The following is a 19,155-nucleotide window of genomic DNA, read 5'->3' on the forward strand; positions in this document are numbered from 1 at the left end:
TCGATGCCAAAGTTTATTATTTTGTAGATATTTCATTTCATATCCTTATTTTGTATATCTCAAAAGTTCATTGTAACAACATCCCATGTACACTGCACAAGTTCAGGGCAGTGTTTTGGTGCGGCATGAACCCTGACTGATCGGGATGGACCAAGCTGCTGATTGCCTTGACAAGGCGATTTGCGCGGAGCTTGACGAGAATTATTTTGGGTTCTGCATTGAGGAGGGAAATCGGCCTATAAGAGGCACAGTCAGTCTTTGGTTTACCCTCCTTCTGAATAGTGACTAGTGTGGCCACTCTCTGGTCCATTGGCAGGATTCCCAGGTTTCTGCTCTCTTCGAACATGGCCCGCAGATATGGGGCTAATTTGTCGGATCGAAGTTTATACAACTCTATAGGGATGCCTTTGGGGTCAGGGACTTTTTCTGAGTGTAATGACCCGATGGCTTGTGCTATTTCGTCATACATCAACTCTCCTTCCAGGAAGGGACGGACTTTTTCTAACAGGGTGGGAGTGCTATATCTTGTAGTAGAGACTGGAAGTCTTCCTCAGGGAATAGCGCAGTGCTGCGGTATACAGCGCTGTAGTAGGTTGAAAATTTATTTGAAATGTCTTGTGGGTCAGTCAGGGATCTGCCGTCAGCACCTGTGAGTTCCGGCACCAGCCTACTAGCCCATTCCTTCTTGTCGAGCCCCGCAATCAGTTTTCCTGCTTTGTCCCCCAGGTCGTATATTCTACCCAGCTTTTCCCTCCCCAGGCTTTTAGCCATGTCTGTGGCTAGAGCTTTGTAATCGTCTTGTTTTAGGTGCAGTGCATGGAGTTTCTAGTGCGTTACCTCAGCTTCTAACTCTTCCTCCAGGCGGAGGATGTCATTTTCAGCCCCTACAATTTCTTTCTGTCTTTCTTTTTTCATCCCAGCAATGTGTGATAGTGCTTGATCACGGACAACTGATTTAAATGCCTACCACAGGGTCTGGGGGGAGCCTACTGACCCCGCGTTTTCCCGGAAGTAATTATCTATGGCTTCAAGTAATGCCTTACTGACCCCAGGGTCTCGGAGATAGCATTGATTAATAGGAGCAATTTTCCCCACCCTTACCTGCCCGAGGACTATCTGCGTCCATACCGGGGAATGATCGGAGATTCCTCTTGCTAAATGTTTGATTTCCTGGATATTAGCCACCTGGGAGGCCGGGAGTAGGATATAATCTATGCTGGAGAGACTATGGTGGGCCCCAGAGTGAAAGGTGTGTTGGGTTCTGTCTGAGTTGTATGTTCTCCACCCATCCACCAACCCCAGCACTTCCATGAAGTCAGACAGCCATCGATAAGAAGGCCCAATTTTGCAAGGAGGGTGGTGGTCTAGGGTGCCCGATGCTTCTGCATTCAAGTCACCCCCAACCACCAGGAGACCTTCTGGGATTGAGAGGAGGAGCAAGCCCAGGTCTTTAAATGTTTTGCTCTGGAGGCCAGGTGGCACATACACGATATGAGCGTCAGTGTGTTCCCCTCCCATAAACCTGTGAACCCTATATATCTACCCCGGTCGTTTGTCCATGTGGACTCTATAGAAAATGTAAAGGTGTTTCTCCCCATGTTGCCAACCCCTCTCAAGCTGGTCGTGAAGCCGGCAGGTGCCATAAGTTTGTAGCCCCATCTATTTATAACCTTACAGGAGTTACCCACCAATTGTGTTTACTGGAGTAGGATGATGTCGGGGCTTGTCTTTTAACATACTGTAGGGCGACACTGTGCTTGACCTTGTCCCTGAGCCCGTTGAGATTCCAACTCAGGATTTTAACACTTTTGTCCCACTGTGGACCCATTGGACCCTGTGTAGCTTCTCATTTCCTCTGCATATGTGTCTGATTGCCTTGTCGATTCAACAATTACAACATTCAACACAACACTCAAGAAATCACAAAAAAAAACACCTTAACCCTGGATCCCCCCATCCTGCCTCCCTGCAACGTGGACTCAAAACTGCCCACCCCCCAATTTGCAGAGCGCCTGTAATCTCCATACATAACTAAGGAGGGTATGTCCCGCTGCCTAGCCACCTGGGCACCACCCAACAAACCCCCTGAACGATATAGTGAAGCAGCCATAACACTTGCTAGCTAAACCTGAGGATCTGCCACCCCAACAAGTAAGGTAATCCTCCCCCAACCCCTCATAACACAGCAAAACAAAAAGACAAGGTGGTGTCAGTTCCATAGGACCAAATTCTCTAAAACAAAGGGAAGCCCAAAACGCCCAGCTATGCAAGTCAATACTCATCGTGTCCGGGAGGGACCATCAGCATTCCTTCACCCAGATCCAGTCTTGAACACAGTGGATGTATAGCAAGGATCAACCAGTTCCTGTGCCTCCCGAGCATTCCTGCGAACCATCTAGGTCATGTCCCTGTGCTTGGGACGATCAATGACGGATGGAAGAAGTGCACCAGTTCTCAAGCCAGTCCCAAGTCTCCTCCGGAGTCTGAAAAAAATTAATTTTCCCATCAGCTAGGACTCTCAACTATGCTGGAAAAAGCATGGTGTACTTGAGGCCCTCTACTCAGAGGGCACATTTAATCTCTAGGTAGGACCTTTGTTTCTGTTGCACTTTAAAGGCGAAGTCCAGGAAAAAGGTTAGAATGGCCTTATCAAGTTTCAGAGGTGGGGCGGTCCTGGCCATCTGGAGGATTATATCCCGATCCCGGAAATTAAAAATTTGTGCCAGCAAGGGTCTTGGAGGGGCTCCAGGCCGTGGGAAACCACCGGGCACCCAATGTACCCGTTCCAGGGAGAAGTATTTCGAGAGGGATCGAGGTTGCAGACGCTTCTGTATCAGCTCCTCCACAAACAGGTCTGCGGACTGCCCCCCCCCGATTTTTCAGGAACTCCCAAAATTCGGACGTTATTCCTCCAAGCTCGCTCTTCATAATCCTCCAGCTTCGCCTCAAAGTCAGACGCCTGGGCCTCCAGACATTGCACTGTCTCTTCAAGGGACTTGGCAGAAGCTGACTAAGTTTTAACTGAATCCTCTGTTTCCTTGACTCTGTCCCCCATTTTGCGGAGGTCGGCCTGGGTAAACGTAATCTCTGTCATGGCGGAATCTATTTTAACTTCCAGTGCCGTGCGCACTACCTGGATGACCTCCATTACATCCATGAGGGATGGGGCCTCAGCCGGCGTCTGTGGCTTCATCCCGGTCTCCGCCTGTTCGTCCTCCGCATCTCCTGTCTTCGAGAGGGCAAATTGGACAGTTTAGCCAGGCCCGACGGTCGAGTCCCTTTATTAGTAGCCATCTCGCCAATTACCCAGCAGATGCTCACGGGCAAAAATCAAGTACAGCGTGCTCTAAGAGAAGAGAACGGGAGGGCCTTGTGTCCCACGCGGGTCAAATCTGGGACCAAGTCTGCCCCCACCCTGTTTCCAACTCTGTAGGGGGGTGAGGGGGAGAAGCTGTAACTGCGTCACCGCACAGGCCCTTCGGGACACAGGCCAGCGAACTTGAGGATAGTCACAAACACCCCATATACACCTCAATGACGTCCTGGAGCAGCTGGGGCCCGCAGTCCAGTGGCAACTGCCTGATTATAATGTGACCCCCCTTGTGCCAACCCGTCTCCTCGAGGGGAACACTATCCAGCTGATGGTAGGGAATGGGCATCACCAAACAAGGCGTAGGGCAGCATCCCTTTCAGCTCCCAGTCTCAACCCCCGCCCGTACACAGAGCGAGCGGGGGGTTTAGGGGGCCAGGTATACGGGGCCGAGTACCTCGTTCCTGTTATCCAATGTGTCGTTGCTCGGGCCGCACCGGGGGCCCGACCGGATCACCTCCGCACCATGCCGAACTCCAGTTTTGGGCCCAAGGAATCCGTCCGTCCGCGCCCCTGGAGTGATTATTCAAAAGCGCGTTCCGAAGCCCACCCGGAGCAGCGCTGTCTCAAGCCTTTCACAAGGTCCCCGGGTGGCACCATATGTGACCTCCCTGCCCTCAGCCATCAAGAAGGAAACACGCAGAGGCCAAGGGCCACCCCGCACTCGGGATCCAAGGGCCGCACCGGTGCTCGCTTGATTGTGCCCCGGACGTCAGCACGGCTTGCGCGTCCTCGTGGCCCCAGCTCAGGATTACTTCAATGAAGCTCCAGATCTACTGCCACCAATTTTGCCAGGAAAAGATCGGGAGAGTCCTCAGGGCAGCGGCGATCAAGTTCTTGACTGTGCGCCTGGCTACAGGATAATTAAACTGATATTTGAGGGATGAAGGTGGCTCAGAGGCTCAGAGCTATGCGGCCATCTCGGTTGCCGGCAAGCCACGCCCCGACTACAGAGATTCCTGAGCCCTACCTCCATGGGCCCCAGAAGACCCAACAGTGTGGTACATAAGGGCCACATATGCAAGAGGTAGACATAGGTCACTCTTGGGTAGTGAGTGACAAGCCCAGTGCAGGATTATCACATTAGGATCCCGTATTTCCATCCTGAAGAATGCCATGGACTCACTTGAGCCATAAGGCAGAAGCATGTCGACGGTATAAGTGGTGATGAGTTACTAACTCCCCTATTCGCCACGACTGGTTTTAACACCAAGTGTCATGTCTAACAAGTAAAATAGTTTCTAGGATGCTACATTGGTTTTTAATACACTTTAATCACTTGTCCACTCTTAGCTAGAAGTGCCTCCCTGACTCCAGGCGAGGACCTGCTTTCTGTCAAACCGGGTTTTTGGAGAGCGTTGATTGTCCTATGATGAAGTATGACACCTGGTGGTGTGTGAGGACAATCCGTCACTTTTGTGTGTATGTTCAATAACTCATTTTGAGTAGGCCTGTGAGGGATGCATAACAAAATATTTTGAAATGTTCTCGAGTAGCTTTTTGTGTGCATATATGGGAAAATAGGAAGACTGGTCTTTCTGAGAAGGAAGATTTGCCCGGCCATTTGTTTGTAATTGTTAACTTTCCCACTGCAGTTCTTCGAAGGCGTGACATAGAACCATGTGATGGAAGTGATATTTTCCTAGCAATTCTACCTACTGAGTAATGACAAGTTAGGAGAAAAAAAGGCCCTTATAGCCTTGGGCAATGGATGATGTATTGAATTTACCTAGCTATTGGTCAATGATGTTTTGAGTTTGAGGATAGGATTATGTCTTTCAATGCAGATGCACTATGCTTTTGAATTCAGAGGATCTAGTTCACAACGCCATGTGCTGGAGTAACTTCTATTTACATGTGCAAGTGGCTTGAAATGTGAGAGCAAGGTCACTTTTGACAGATTTACCATGTATAACATTAACATTTTATGTTCTGTTAGACTTGGCATCTTTTGGCGTGTTCCCCCTGACTTTTTTGTTTTTTGACCTCCTGGTTTTGACTTTGTTTTTGCTGGCGTAGCTTTTCTGCGCTCTTTTTGCATGCTGATCAGTGGTAAAGTGCAGGTGCCCTGCATAAATTGTGCTATGGATTGTGTTTCCATGATTCGATATTTGATTTACTTGTTAGTCCCTTGTAAAGTGCACTGAGTGTGCCAGGGCCTGTGAATCAAATGCTACTCGTGATCCTGCAGCACTGATTAAGCCCACCACGTGAGAAGCCCTGAAAAGGTATCTCAGACCTGCCATTGCAGAGTCTGCACACAGTTTGTAACTGCCATGTCAACTTGGCCAGTGCACTTTCCAGTCCCCAACCTTCCTGTTTCTTACATGTCAGGCACCCCTAAGGTAGGCCCAAGGTACGTCTGTGGGCAGGGTGCAGTGTATGTGAAAGGTATGACATGCCCTGGCGTGTGTGGCATGTCCTAATAGTGAATTACAGCAAATTTTTTTTTTCACTATTGCAAGGCTACCAGTTCCCCATAGGACAGAATGGAAGGTTTGTTTATAATATCTTATAAACATAACTGGCCCTGGGAATACGGTAAGAAAATCAAATTTAGAACTCAGAATCTAAAGATGCATCTTTTAGTGAAGGTGATTTTTACATTCTGCGTTTGAAAATACCACTTTTAGAAAGTGGGTATTTTCTTGCTCAGTCATCCCGTTTGCCTCTGCTGGAATGTGGATTGCCTGTCTGAGTTTTGGATGACAAAAGGCTGGGGGACCGGAGGGGCTCCAGATAGTCTAGGTAGGTCCGGAGTGGGCTGAATAGACCTGGGCTATGATGGGGGATGGGGGAGGAGATTTCCTTGCACCTCAAAGGGCCTGGTCTGCCTCTGACAAATGCCGTCTCCACCTCCTGCCTGGAATTCACACCAGAGAAGGCCCAACTGGTTCTGGCCAGGCACAGACACCCCCTGCCTGAGAGATCAAATAATTTAAAGACATAAATACTGGGTCCCAGACCCCTGAACTTTAGAACTCATCTGGATCAAGAAGACTGCCAAGAAGAAGAGCCGGAGAAGCTGTAAAAAGGAAGGACTGCTTTGCTGGGTGCTTTGCTGGACTGACCTGCAGTGGCTGCTTCTGTCTTGGGCAGTGAAAGGCCTGGACTGGACTTTCTGCAACCTAACTTGTGAGTCTCTCCAAGGGCTTGAGGTAGAGCTTGCCCCCTGTTCACGAAGTCTCAGGAACAGCAAAGGCTACAAGCTCTAAGACCTGCAGCATTAGGGAATGTGTGTTTTGTGCTGCAAACTGAAGAACACCAACCAGATGACGTCTACAATGCCACTGCCGACTCCGTGTCCTGAAGGCCCCGCAGAAGGCTCGGCCACAGCACCGCAGCGCCCAATAGGAAAGGACGATGAAAGTGCCCCCGCCACCCGCACCGACGCAGTTAGATCTGTGTATAGTAGCGTTAGGTAGGAAAGATAACAGGTACTGTTTACCGTATCTGACTCGCGGCGCCGCGACCAGCTAGAACTGTTGGATTTTGTTGTTCACAACGCCGTGGTAGCCTGGACGAAGCTATCCCCACAAGGAACCCTTTTTAATCTGCGTATTTTTGGAACTGTGAACTTTTAAGTATAGTAGTGTGGATTTTTATCGTTTTTGGTCTTGTCTTAATTATATTGGATATTTTTCTAAACTGATGTGGTGACCTTTTGTAGTGTGTACACTGTATTACTGTTGGTTATGTGCAAATGCTTTACACACTGCCTCTAAGATAAGCCTGGCTACTCGTGACAAGCTACCAAGGGGGTGAGCAGGGGTTATTTTAGATGTGTAACTCCCTTATCCTGGCTAGAGTGATGGTTTTTGCCTGGCTTTGGCCCATGCCCTAGCCTACCAAAAATCGCATTTCTAACATGGTCTAATATTACGCATCAGTAAATCTGTTTTTCAGAGTGGGGAGGTCCAGGTTTAGGATGCCCTCAAAAGATTTGACAACAAGTACATGCTTGTGTGTTTGAATGGTTGTAAAGACTTGTCCACGAGCCTCTTCTACCCTAAAGATAGAGATTCACTCCTTTCAAAGACTGGAGTAAATTAATTTTGAGTATGGGATTAGGAACAGGTTTTCGGTAGGAAAAATATTTTTGTCATAGAGGCAAACGTGTAATTGCGCTAATACAGAGACATTTGTGCATATACACATGAACACTATGTACAATCATGCATGTAGAACTGTCTTTGCATGCTTATAATTGGAAGTTAAAAGCACATTTGTAGTAGTACTCATAGAAACCTATAACCTTCACAGGATTTCTAGAGTACATCTGGAAACCTTAATTAATTCAAATAAATGGTAACTGCACCAAAGCTAGTGAGTAGACCTACAAGTGCACATCACAAATCTTTCGATGAAGAGAGGATCATAACATTTCCCATCAGTACACCAGGTAACTTATATCAGTGACAGATGTCGCTTTAAGTCTGCCCAGGCCCAGAAATGAGGTGGTCAGTGGGAGTGCCTTGGGGAATAAACCACAACCCTATCTATCTTGGAATATGCCTCATGGGTCTAGAAGGCTGATACTCCTACTAAGACTTAATTTGAAGCCTCTAAGAGAAGTTACCGGCTGGGAAAAAATACCAAGAGAGAAAAGAATCTGTGAAATGTGCATTCACAAATTCAAGATCTAAATCATGTTTTATTTGTATGTACAAAATGGCAAAGAGCTAGGCGATTGTTCTTAAAGCCATTTTTTATCAAATTTAATATTCACTCTGCCCAGGAAGCGCGATCTCTGGTTCTGTCTCCCCAAATGAAATGGTTTGCCATAAGATATATACATTTTTAAAAAAAATTTGGTCTATTTATTAGGAAAAAGATTGTTTATAGTAGTAATAGAGCGCGCGGGTCACCCGACCAATAATTTCGCCACTTCCGGCTTCGGGCCCATATATTTCAAATCTCCATATACATTGATCGGATGACCTCACGGTCTGATATCAGATATTTGTGAATTCCTTTCGTACCCGACTTACCATCCACCGACGCGGGTACCTATGACCACAATGGATCAGGGAGCTAGCTGTAAAAGGAAAGGCAGCAAAATACAAACCCAACAAATAACATTCAAAACTCTTTGTAAATGACCACGGACAACTGGAAGTTTTAAAGTCTTTATCTAAAGTTCGTTCTCAGAAATCATTAGATTTACAAGAATAAGACAATCAATAATCAAGATAATGAAAAGTACATAGCTATAGAGAAATAAAGTCAGGGTAATCATTGAAATTCTGATATGAGATGCAACGGGAATATGCTATGCAGATTTAGAAGAAAGTTTAAGAATGGACTTTCATTAAGGCACGTACTATAGATTCCTTATTGGACTAAGTTTATACTATGTTAAATTCTATGATCCTATATAACTATAGGAGAAACAAAACACGCTATGCATTTAAGGCAACAGTTCTTTAGATAGTCTAAGTAAAGATGTTCTAGACCATATCAGGAAATGACAAACTGCAATGCAAAATATAATTTCTAACAGGTAGGGTAACATAGGAACACGTTATGAAACGAATGCAAATGACTTTATGATTCAATAGTTGCGGAAAAGGCATGGAAAAATAACATATGCAAGGGTATGTCTTTATTAAAGCAAAAGACAGAAATTCAGAAAGGTGCAGTTTCAAGAGATTTAGAGCAATATTTACCTAGATTAGTGTGGAAACCAAACCCTGGCCACGGGTCAGTTAAGGACAGGAAACCCTCAAGGAAGGATACCCCTCAATGGACAGCAGGTGCAGAATGGACACCCAGGACAGGACAGGAAGACCAGATTAGGATCAGAACAGGACCTCTCGGACAGGACCCTCAGGACAGGACCCTCAGGACAGGACCCTCAGGACAGGACCCTCAGGACAGGACCGGCACCCACAGTTCGGAAGCAACGCCTGCGCTCCACCCTCTCTGCAGCTTTCGATCAAGACCCCGATTGGGTCAGCGAACTCCCAGCAAAGTGCTCCGCCAGCACTTTAAGGTTTAGTAAAACCTTAGTCTATGGTCAGATTTCGGACAGAGTGCTCCGCAGCTCTCTGTATCTTCAGTCACCTATTGAGTGCGTTGGGTCAGTGACAGGTCAGCTAAACCAGACAAGTCGGACAATTTCCCTAGGTGAACCCAGGGTAGTTATACTGTTTTGGGACGGTGTACCACCCCCCAATGTTGCAAAGAGTCAGAATCCCTCAATTTGGATTGGTCCTAAGGTAGGATTTGGGTAACACACCAATCAGAATAGACTATTTGGAGGCCTAATTTACATCTCTGGGTACCGCCTAGCGAGATTGGGGTTCCCATGGGAAGCTGTACAGCAAACAATATCACAACACACAATGTATCATATAAGGAGCAACTTTTCTCCATTCTCGTAGGGCAGAGGTGGCTTTCCCATGAGCATCTCGACTGTGGCTGCCAGCTGGCTGAGTTCCACTGTGCAATGTTGCCACCTTTCAGTGCACCACGAGTATGCGCAGAAGGGACCTTCAATATGGCTCCCAACCGGTTCGGGCCCCCATTCCCCGCAGTACATGAAAAGTAAGCGAGAACAAATTAATACATAGAAATAAATGAATGCATTACATGTCATAATCTTGTACTTCATTCTTATCACTATAAAAATATACTATGCAGTTTAAACATTAGCAACATATACACGTTCACAAGAGCAATACCACGTTATTCACGAAAGCTGTGTATTACGCATGCGCACCCTTTCCCACCAAACTTATAACTACGTCAGGTCACTTGAGTGTGACTGACGCATGCGCAGAAGCAATTTTTCCAAGCGGCGGCCATGTTTTTAGAGACATGGATTAGTTGTATTAGAAAACACATACGCAAGCTTCCTCTACTTCGTTCAAACATAAAAATAAAAGATTAATAAGACGTACAAATTTATCAATTGATTACACACGGGCGAGGTTCATGACTCGAGCAAGTCGCGATGCGAAGCTTGCTCTATCAGTAGTTTTATTCCAATGTTATATTATGTGAGCTGGTCGGATTCTTGATTGTCTTATTTATTTATTGTACTATTTGCACATTATACAGTACGCCCGATATATGAATTACCCTTGGGATGTAGCGATGTATAAGAAAGAATTTTGTACTATATGTAAAGTTTGTTTCTTTTTTAAATGTATTGTATGTTTTTGTGGACCTCCGTAGGAGTTCCAAACCAAAATAAACAAATTGAATTGAATTGATATCAGTGACAGGTTTTATGCATTATGTTCATGCAGATATAGTTCCACAAATGGATTTGTTCATAGGGTACATGTTATAATGCTAACGTTTTTTGGGACTAATGTAGATCATCTTTATATTATTGGTACTATGAAACAGTGAATCTGAGGAAACTTTTAGGTGTTTATTTACATATTGCAGGTTAAAACATTAAGTTTATATTTTTTATTAAACATTAACTTGTAATGTACGTTCTTACGTTTTAGGGAGTTGCATTTGTGGAGAAAACGTTGCTTATTTCTTTATTTTCCTCATAGTTGTTGTATGTGCGAAAACAAAGCTCTCCCCCACCTGCTTTCTTTGAAACATGTAGCAAACAGGTTAAATGGGAGGGTAGAGTGAAAGGGTAGGAATGTGACACGACTGCCGTCTGATCAGATAAGAAGTGATAAACACAAAACAGATGGCTCATGCTGTTTTACGAGGTACATGTTGGGGTCTCTTGTATATGTGAATCGTGATTAGTTTCTTTTCATTTCAGTTTTCAGTTTAAAAGTGTATTAACTAGATATTTCGAGTGTTATAGTGTGTATCATTGTGTTCTCAATAGAGCCATAGATAAAGATAGCTAACTCTAATGAGGAAAACATCAAACATACAGATACACGTGGAGATATAGTTACGAGTATTAGGTATTAAACATCCACAATCATTGGGTATCAGACACCCACATACATTAGACATCCATTAGACATCCACAAGCATTATACAGTTACAAATATCAAACCTCAGACAGCAGGCATTAGACATCACAAGTAACAGACATCAAACAACAGGCATTATGCATCAAACATCAACAAGTATCAGGCATCAGACATCAAACAACAGGCATTATGCATCAAACATCTTCAAGTATCAGGCATCATACATCAACAGACATTAGGCATTAGACACATATGCAAACATAAGGCCTGCAGTTACTTACATATACAGTGACAACTGTTAATGCTGCAATTTTAGTCAGTGAACATTGTAGTGAAAACTTTATTGTTTAAAAAAAAAAAATATTTTTATTGGTATTTTTTACAAATAAATGCATTCCCACCCTCCCCATCCCACCCTTTCCCTGACCAAGAACATGTCAAAGCAATAGATAAAAAACAACGTATTATATACATACAATAGAGATTGATCCAGTATAATGTACTTTGCCGTAAGGATAAAAAAAAAAAATAATTAGTAATATATATATATATATATACATGTAAACAATGCAATTTATACAAAGTACACTCATATATGTCTCTGGATCCACAGTAACATAGGCGACCAGATCCGCATTCCCATTAATCTTTTTTTAGCACCTTTGTTTTTATAAATTGCAACTTCCAGGCTACAAGTGGCTAATAGCCTAGCCCTCCATTGTTGAAATGCGGGTGGATCCGGATCTAACCAGGCTGAGGCAATAGTAAGTCGAAGTATTGCCATGGCCACAAATATTAACCCCTGGGTGTTTGTCTGCACTTCCCGATTTGCTACCCCCAGCATGATTTCCTCCGTTGAGATTTCTATTCTTGTTTGACAAATTTCTGATAGAAATTCCGAAATGTCATTGATCAGCTTAGTAAGTGTGTTACATGTAGCAAAAATATGTATAATGTCGGCCCCATAAAGTGCACAACGTAGACATGTTGTTCCCTTCCCTGTTCCCCACTTAGCGATTTTCTTAGGGGTATAATATAGGAAGAAGAAGGTTTTATAAAATTGTGCCAGTAATTTTATCGACATTAATGAGTTTAATGCTAAGTCAAATGCTATCCGGGGGATATTCGGATACAGTCCCAGTTGGTCTTGCCACATTGCGCAGTATTTATCCATATCATCTGGGGCCATTAAATTCAAGGTTTCATAGATTTCCCCTAGCCTAGGGGGCATTTTTTTACATATATTATCCATCAATTGATTGTTCCGAAAATTCTCCCGCCCACCAGTTTTCTTTGTTAGAAAATCTCTAACCTGCAAAAACTTGAAAAAATCCCTATGGCTAATATTATATTCCTCATGCAGATCCTCAAACATCTTAAGACAGCCTAGTTTATAGAAGCAGCCCAGTTGCACTATCCCTGTCGAGACCCATCTGTTTATACAGCTATCATGAAATATTAAAGGCAGATCATTATTCCTGTTTATTGGTGTGTAAAATGAAAAGCGCCCTAGCCCCAGCATCTTGCGAATGCTACTCCATGCTTTATAAGCCCCTATAATAGTCTTAAACTTGACTTTCTTAAAATAATTATCGTTTGTATGTCGCCAAAAGCATCCCGCACAATCTTCACCTAATAAAAGTTCTTGAGGGGACGGGATCTCTTGATTGATACTTTCATTCGATATCAAATTGGCGCAATATTTCAGCACAGTGGACCAGTAATACAATTTAAAATTCGGTAGGGATAAACCTCCCTTTTCCTTCGGTAGTACCAATCGTTTAAGAGCCCGTCTGGGTTTCTTATATCCCCAAATGAAGCTTGAAAGCATAGAGTCTATGGTCTTAAAGATTGTGGGGGAGAATTCAAGACAAATAGTCCTAAAAAAATATAAAAATCGGGGGAAGAAAATCATCTTAATCAAATTACAACGACCCCCTATGGTTAGATGAAAATTATCCAGTCGTACCATCTCCTTCTTGGTTCTGGACATCAATGGTTTTAGGTTAATATCAACAATATTTTGAATTTTAGCACATATCGTAACCCCTAGGTAAACAGCCTCCTCAGTAACTCTTGAGTCCCCCATCACAATCTTGTTGTTTAACACAATCTGGGTTTTGTTATAATTCAATTTATATCCAGATACCAATCCAAATAGGTGTGCTTCCTCTTCTATCACAGGCATAGCTCTATTGTTATAGATGTAGATAGTGCTTGTATGCTGCCTCTTCTGTTTCATTTGATGTTTGAATACCTACCCACATACAGAAAGGGACACTAACAAGCTAATGACTACACAAGTTAGAGCAACATAGTTAACAGATTAACAAAGGAAGATCCATATAGGGGAAAATGATACACATAGAGGAGCATGTACGTAGACAGAGAGTTGCATATTTGAAAACAGAGATACATATACAAAAACTAAAGGTGAGACAGATGCACAAAGATAAACAGATTCTAACATACCCATAAGTATCATACATTAAGCATCAAACATTAACAATCATCAAATATCAAGCATCAGATAACCACAAACACCAGACAACCACAAATACCAGGCACCAAAAATCCACAAGCAACAGCTATCAAACATTAGTATCCACAAGTATAAGGCCTCATACATCAGGCATCAGACCACAAATACCAGACATCAGACTCCCATAAGCATCAGACATTAAGCATCAAACATAGACAATCATCAAATATTAAGCATCAGACAACCACAAACACCAGACAACTAAATAAACACCAGACATCAAACGTCCACAAGCATCAGGTATTAAACATCAGCATCCACAAGTATGAGGCGTCACACATTAAGAAGGTACACTTTGTGTTTGTAAAATACCCCTCACACATCAAACGCTTATTTGATGTCATGCTTCATCATAACTAGCACTAACAACATTGCCATTTTCAATGCCAACTGCTCAAACTTTAATAATACGAGACCTATTGCATTTCCAATGCTTGTTTAGAATAGAGGTTACCTGCCCTACTTTTAGTCAGTCAGGGATAGTGCCTTGCCGTAGTGAGGCAATAACAATCTTAGACCGTAAGGGGAGAATAGCAACTTTTATCTCCTTAAAGTTTGATGGCAGTAGCGGGTCAATTAAGTGATTAGATGGGTGAACATCTAGAAAAATGTTATAGATGTCACTTTCATTGAGGGGAATGAAAGTGTGCGAGGAGGCATTGTTTTTGGGGACATCCCCCGGTGGACCAAACCGATCCGTGACCTGGTAGGTGAGTGGGAAAAAGTGCAATGCAGCTGGAGGTAGTTTCCTCATTGATTGTAGGTCATTTTCAATGGTTTTAGTTTTTCCCAAGAAGAAGGGGTTCAATTCCTCACAGTTTGGAGGAGTGATGGATCCAGGGTCCAGCGGGTTTGCAGAGTTAAGCGATTGTTGCTTGACAATTTCAAAACGTTTTTTGGGTCGATTTCTGGCTTTGTTAAGCTGAGTTCTAAAGAAGTTGGCGTTTGCATGTATGATTTTCCTGTGTATGTGTTCCTTACTGATCTTAGGCGTTTTAGATGTTCAGTGGATGCTACGTATCTCCAGGCGCTTTCTGCTAATCTTAGATTGCATCTTTCAGAGTTTAAATTGTCATTGAACCAAGGTTTGGAGACTTTAGTGAAAATGTTTGTTTGTTGACGGGGGGCTATAGAATCCAGGACGTCCAATATAGTGGTTTGACCAGTCGCAGGGGATAATGGATTCCAATTTGATGTTTTTCATTTTAGAATTGATGAGGTCCAGTATCGCACCCTTGTTGTGGGTGGGACTGTCGCAGAATTGGATCAAATCGTGTTCTGATAGGAAGGATTTAAGGCAGTTTACTGAATGTCTTTCCGCTTATTCCAGTGGAGGTTGAAGTCTCCGAGGAAGATCTGGCACTTGAGGATCATCGTTGGATGTGATGACTTTCATGATTTGTTCAAGGAACGATGGATTGTCTCCAAGGGGGTGGTAGAATGTGTGTAGTTTGCAAATTAGACTGTTGTTGCTAGTGATGGTGATGCAAAGATATTCACAGATAGACAGAGTGACAGATTTTGACTGGTACACAGGGATTGTGTTTGGTAGATACAGGCTATTCCACCATCTAGTTTCCTAGTTCTATCTAGTCGAATTATGCAGTGGCTAGGAAGTACTAGTAAGTCTAAAATAGGAGGAGATGAGCTGTTTTGCCAGGTAACTGTGAGGATAACGATATCAGGCTCATTTGTGAAGATGAGTTCCTACATAGCGGGAGCCTACGTACTAGCTGATCTGCAGTTGGGAAGTACGCATTTCAGTTGGCTAGTGGTAGGGACAGTGGCAGCTAAAGAGCTGTTAAGTCGCTCAAGGTTGACGTTATTTACAGTTCTGTGATTGTGGCTGGATTCTCTGTAGGGGTTAGCCTGAATGGTTTGGGTTTGAACCCGGTAGGGCTTGTTAGTATCTATCGAGTAGGAGTTAGAGAGGAGGAGGTCGCGGATGTCACTGTCAGCTAGATCAGCATTCAGTCTCCTGGGATGAGAGGAGGCATTGTGGAAAGGTATAGTTTTTGAGCTAAGATGATAGGTGTGCAGGTCATGGGAGAGATACATGCCTGTTTGGGAGCTGGTCAAGGCACTATTGGGTCTATGTATGGGCAGAAGCTCATTGGTGACTGATGTCAGTTTCTGGAGTTCATCCTTGAGGTGGACCAGGCTAAGTGAGATCTCTTCAAGGCCTGCAACCCAGGCAGTGTGGTGACTGTTGGTTATGGGTGGTGGTATGAGGGTCAGTAGAGGGGAGAGGCCACATGAGAGGTCTAGTTGATAGGAAACTGCATTATTAAGGCCATGGGGTATTTGTGGGTCAGGGAGGTCTTGCAAGGGGCCTGCTTGCGTGGAGATGGGGGCAGGGGTAGGAGGGAGAGTTGGGGGGAAGAGAGCTTCAGGGCATGAGGGGGTGTTGTGGGCGTACCTGAGGGAACCTCGCAGAAGAGTTCACCGGACAGGAGATAGAGCAAATGAGAGGGTCCAGAGATGAAAGAATCTCTGTTTGCCCGACTAGGGGCCATGGAAGCATGTGCTAGGCGTTAGCAACTCACAAAGGGATTCCTAAGCCCAACCGGTAACAAGGACTCTGGTGTGGCTAGGTCAGGAGAGAAGGTGGGGTAGCAGTCGCTGGTGGCAGGGAGGGGCTGATTGACGTTTGGGGTGTGAGATTGCCATCAGGATAGCTAGGGTGATTTGGAAGGGGATGTGAATTCTTGTTGTTCACCATTTTCTTGAGGATAGGGAAGATGTCATCCATTATTATTTGAGGATTGTATTAGAATGTTACTGTTGTTGTATAGGGATATGGTAACATTCGTCTTGCAGAAGGGCAAATGTGAGACAGATAATTTGAGGCCATAAGGCGTTTTCCTGGTGTCGGAAATTTGAATCATGGAATACAGGACATTCCTCCATTATGCACGTTTCTGGTTTTAAAAAGAGGTAATTGGTTATTATACCCTTTTTAGCGTAGAAATATGGGTCTGAGATAAGTGTTTCAGGGCGGGTTTTGAGGAGCCTGTGTTTGAGTCTTTTAGATGCATTTTTGGATAGATTGGGCTGGTATTTAATGGTGAAGGCATGGAGACCAGTGTGTTCTAGTTCTTTTGTCCATTGTATGATGAAGAATAGGGGTATTTAGGGTGTTTCGAGAACAATCTCAAAGATGGTAGGGTGAAGGAGAGTTTAGTATTTGGGGGGTCAGGTACTTCTGAATCACCAAAAGCTCTTACTATCAGTGCAGTGAGCAGTCAACCCTGCCGGGTGTGGGAGGGGGGGAAGGAGGGGTAGAAGGAGGAAGAGAGAAAGAGAAAAGAAGAAAACATTTTATTTTCTTCTTTCCCCTCTGTTAGAAATAGGATTTCTGGTTGGCTAGGGCATGCGAATAAGCCAGGCAGAAACCACCACTCTAGTCAGGGCAAGGGAGTTACAAGCTGAAGATAACCCCTGCTCACCCCCTTGGTAGCTTGGCAGAGCAGTCAGGCTTATCCAGGAGTGTAGGAGAGTAGGGTCTGCTTTCCTATGGTCACCCCATTTTTTGCTTTTTTCTTCACTGGTTTTCGACTTAATGTGGCTGTGGGCCTGCTAATCAGACCCACAGCCTGCTGTTCTCTCTCTAAATTCACATCCATGTACTTTAGGTACATCACCAATTGGGATTGGATCACCTTATGAGCCCCTGTACAGTGTACTATAGGTACCCAGGGCATAGGTGCATCCAAGCTCTACCAGGGGCTGCAGCATATCTTTTGCCACCCCTGGCTGGCCATCCAAACTGACACAACTGGCTGATCATTCAGCTGGGGCAAGGTCGTATAATCACCCCTTGCTTAGATATAGTATACCTATGTCTAAACCTATATCTGGACACATATACACCTATAAGTCACTCCTATGGCATGCCTTAACAATCCTGGAGGCAGAGTGCTTGGTTTTATGTGAGATGGTGCTCTAGCATGAGCTGAGCCTGTCTGCAGCTTTCGGAACCATGTCCTTATAGCTGTTCCAGGGTATTGTCATACCATATACTCTTAAATGCATTATAATCCTCGCGGTTATTGTTACTTTGGTTTGGCTTTATCAAAACATGTCGTGTAAGGTGTCATACACTTTGGAATACTACCCCCTCACCAGTTCTGGCGATGGGGGTAGCATTCCATCCTTCTAGAGGGAGAAGACATGCTACTTTACTTAAACGCGGTTAAAACTAACCAGAGCCTCAGGATCACAAAATGGAAAGCCGCTGCCACAGACACGAATCTGGCCTCCTGCTGCTGAACGAAACTCCGGCAGGGGAGGCCTGGACAAAAGGTTTCCTGTCACAGGGAGGTGTTACACCACCCCAGACAGGAGATAGTGGATTGAGGCAGGCAGGGCAAGTGAAACAAGACATTGCCTGGGGCGCACAAGGCACCCCATGCATAGCCCAGTACAAACCGGTGCTGGGGCACTCCAGCCCCAGCTCTGGCGCGAAACTGGACAAAGGGAAAGGGGTGTAACCACCCCCTTCCTGGGTCCCACCCACAGGAGGGACCTAGCAGGTAATCCAGCCCCTTGATTTGGAATAAAGGTAGGAGCTGTGTCCATAGACTTTAGATAATCCTGACTGAAACTTTGAAACGAAACTCTGGACCCTTCGACATCCCACTCGACGTGGAAGACTGAAGAATCTCCCTTGTGGTCAAGGAGTGACCACCCTGTGCAAGCAGGCACCATCAAGCGCCCAACGGTTTGCTTTGTTGCAGCTCCCGCCGGAGCTCGAGCGACAGAGATCGCCAAGAACCGGATTCCCAGACATCCAACAGCCCGATCCACAGTCACAGCAAAGCTGAGACCCGTGGAGGCGACGTGAGACGTGGGACCGGCCATCTTGAAAAGACTGTGTAGTGCTTCCCGTACAGCTCCCGAGGCACCCTCGAAGCTGTGCATTGGGGACTGAGAAGCCCCAGCCCCGGGGAAGCTTTTGCACCGAAGATCACCGCTCCACACTCACCGAGTGCTGCGTGGGGCCCTTTTGCATTTTCCTGCTCGACACGTCTGTCCGGTCACTTGCCCGTTGGCTAGTGGCCACTACGACGACGAACCTTTGAATTTACACAGCTGGTCTGGTTGCTCCATACTGGCCCTTGCTCCCCTGAAAAGGAGCAGCCCATCAGATCTTGCTGATCTGCACCAGAAGCCCTCTTCGATTCCTGCGTGGGTTGCATTTGCCAAGGCCTGTTGACTCCAATCCGGAAGCCGACACCGCCGACAGCGAGAGCCTTCATGGGACAGCTCGTGTTCAACTCCTGGTCATCGTCGATGCCCCGGGGTCCACGTGGCAGCGGAGACAAGCTTCTCAACAA

At 45.0% G+C, this 19,155-nt stretch overlaps 1 protein-coding gene across 2 annotated transcripts in view; it reads left to right on the forward strand.

The window, feature by feature from the left end:
• DNAH1 (dynein axonemal heavy chain 1) overlaps positions 1 to 19,155 on the forward strand; it is a 1,443,760-nt gene that overhangs the window by 77,666 nt on the left and 1,346,939 nt on the right. The window lies entirely within an intron of this gene.

This window comes from Lissotriton helveticus, chromosome 9, assembly GCF_964261635.1.
Source record: "Lissotriton helveticus chromosome 9, aLisHel1.1, whole genome shotgun sequence".
NCBI classification, from domain to species: domain Eukaryota; kingdom Metazoa; phylum Chordata; class Amphibia; order Caudata; family Salamandridae; genus Lissotriton; species Lissotriton helveticus.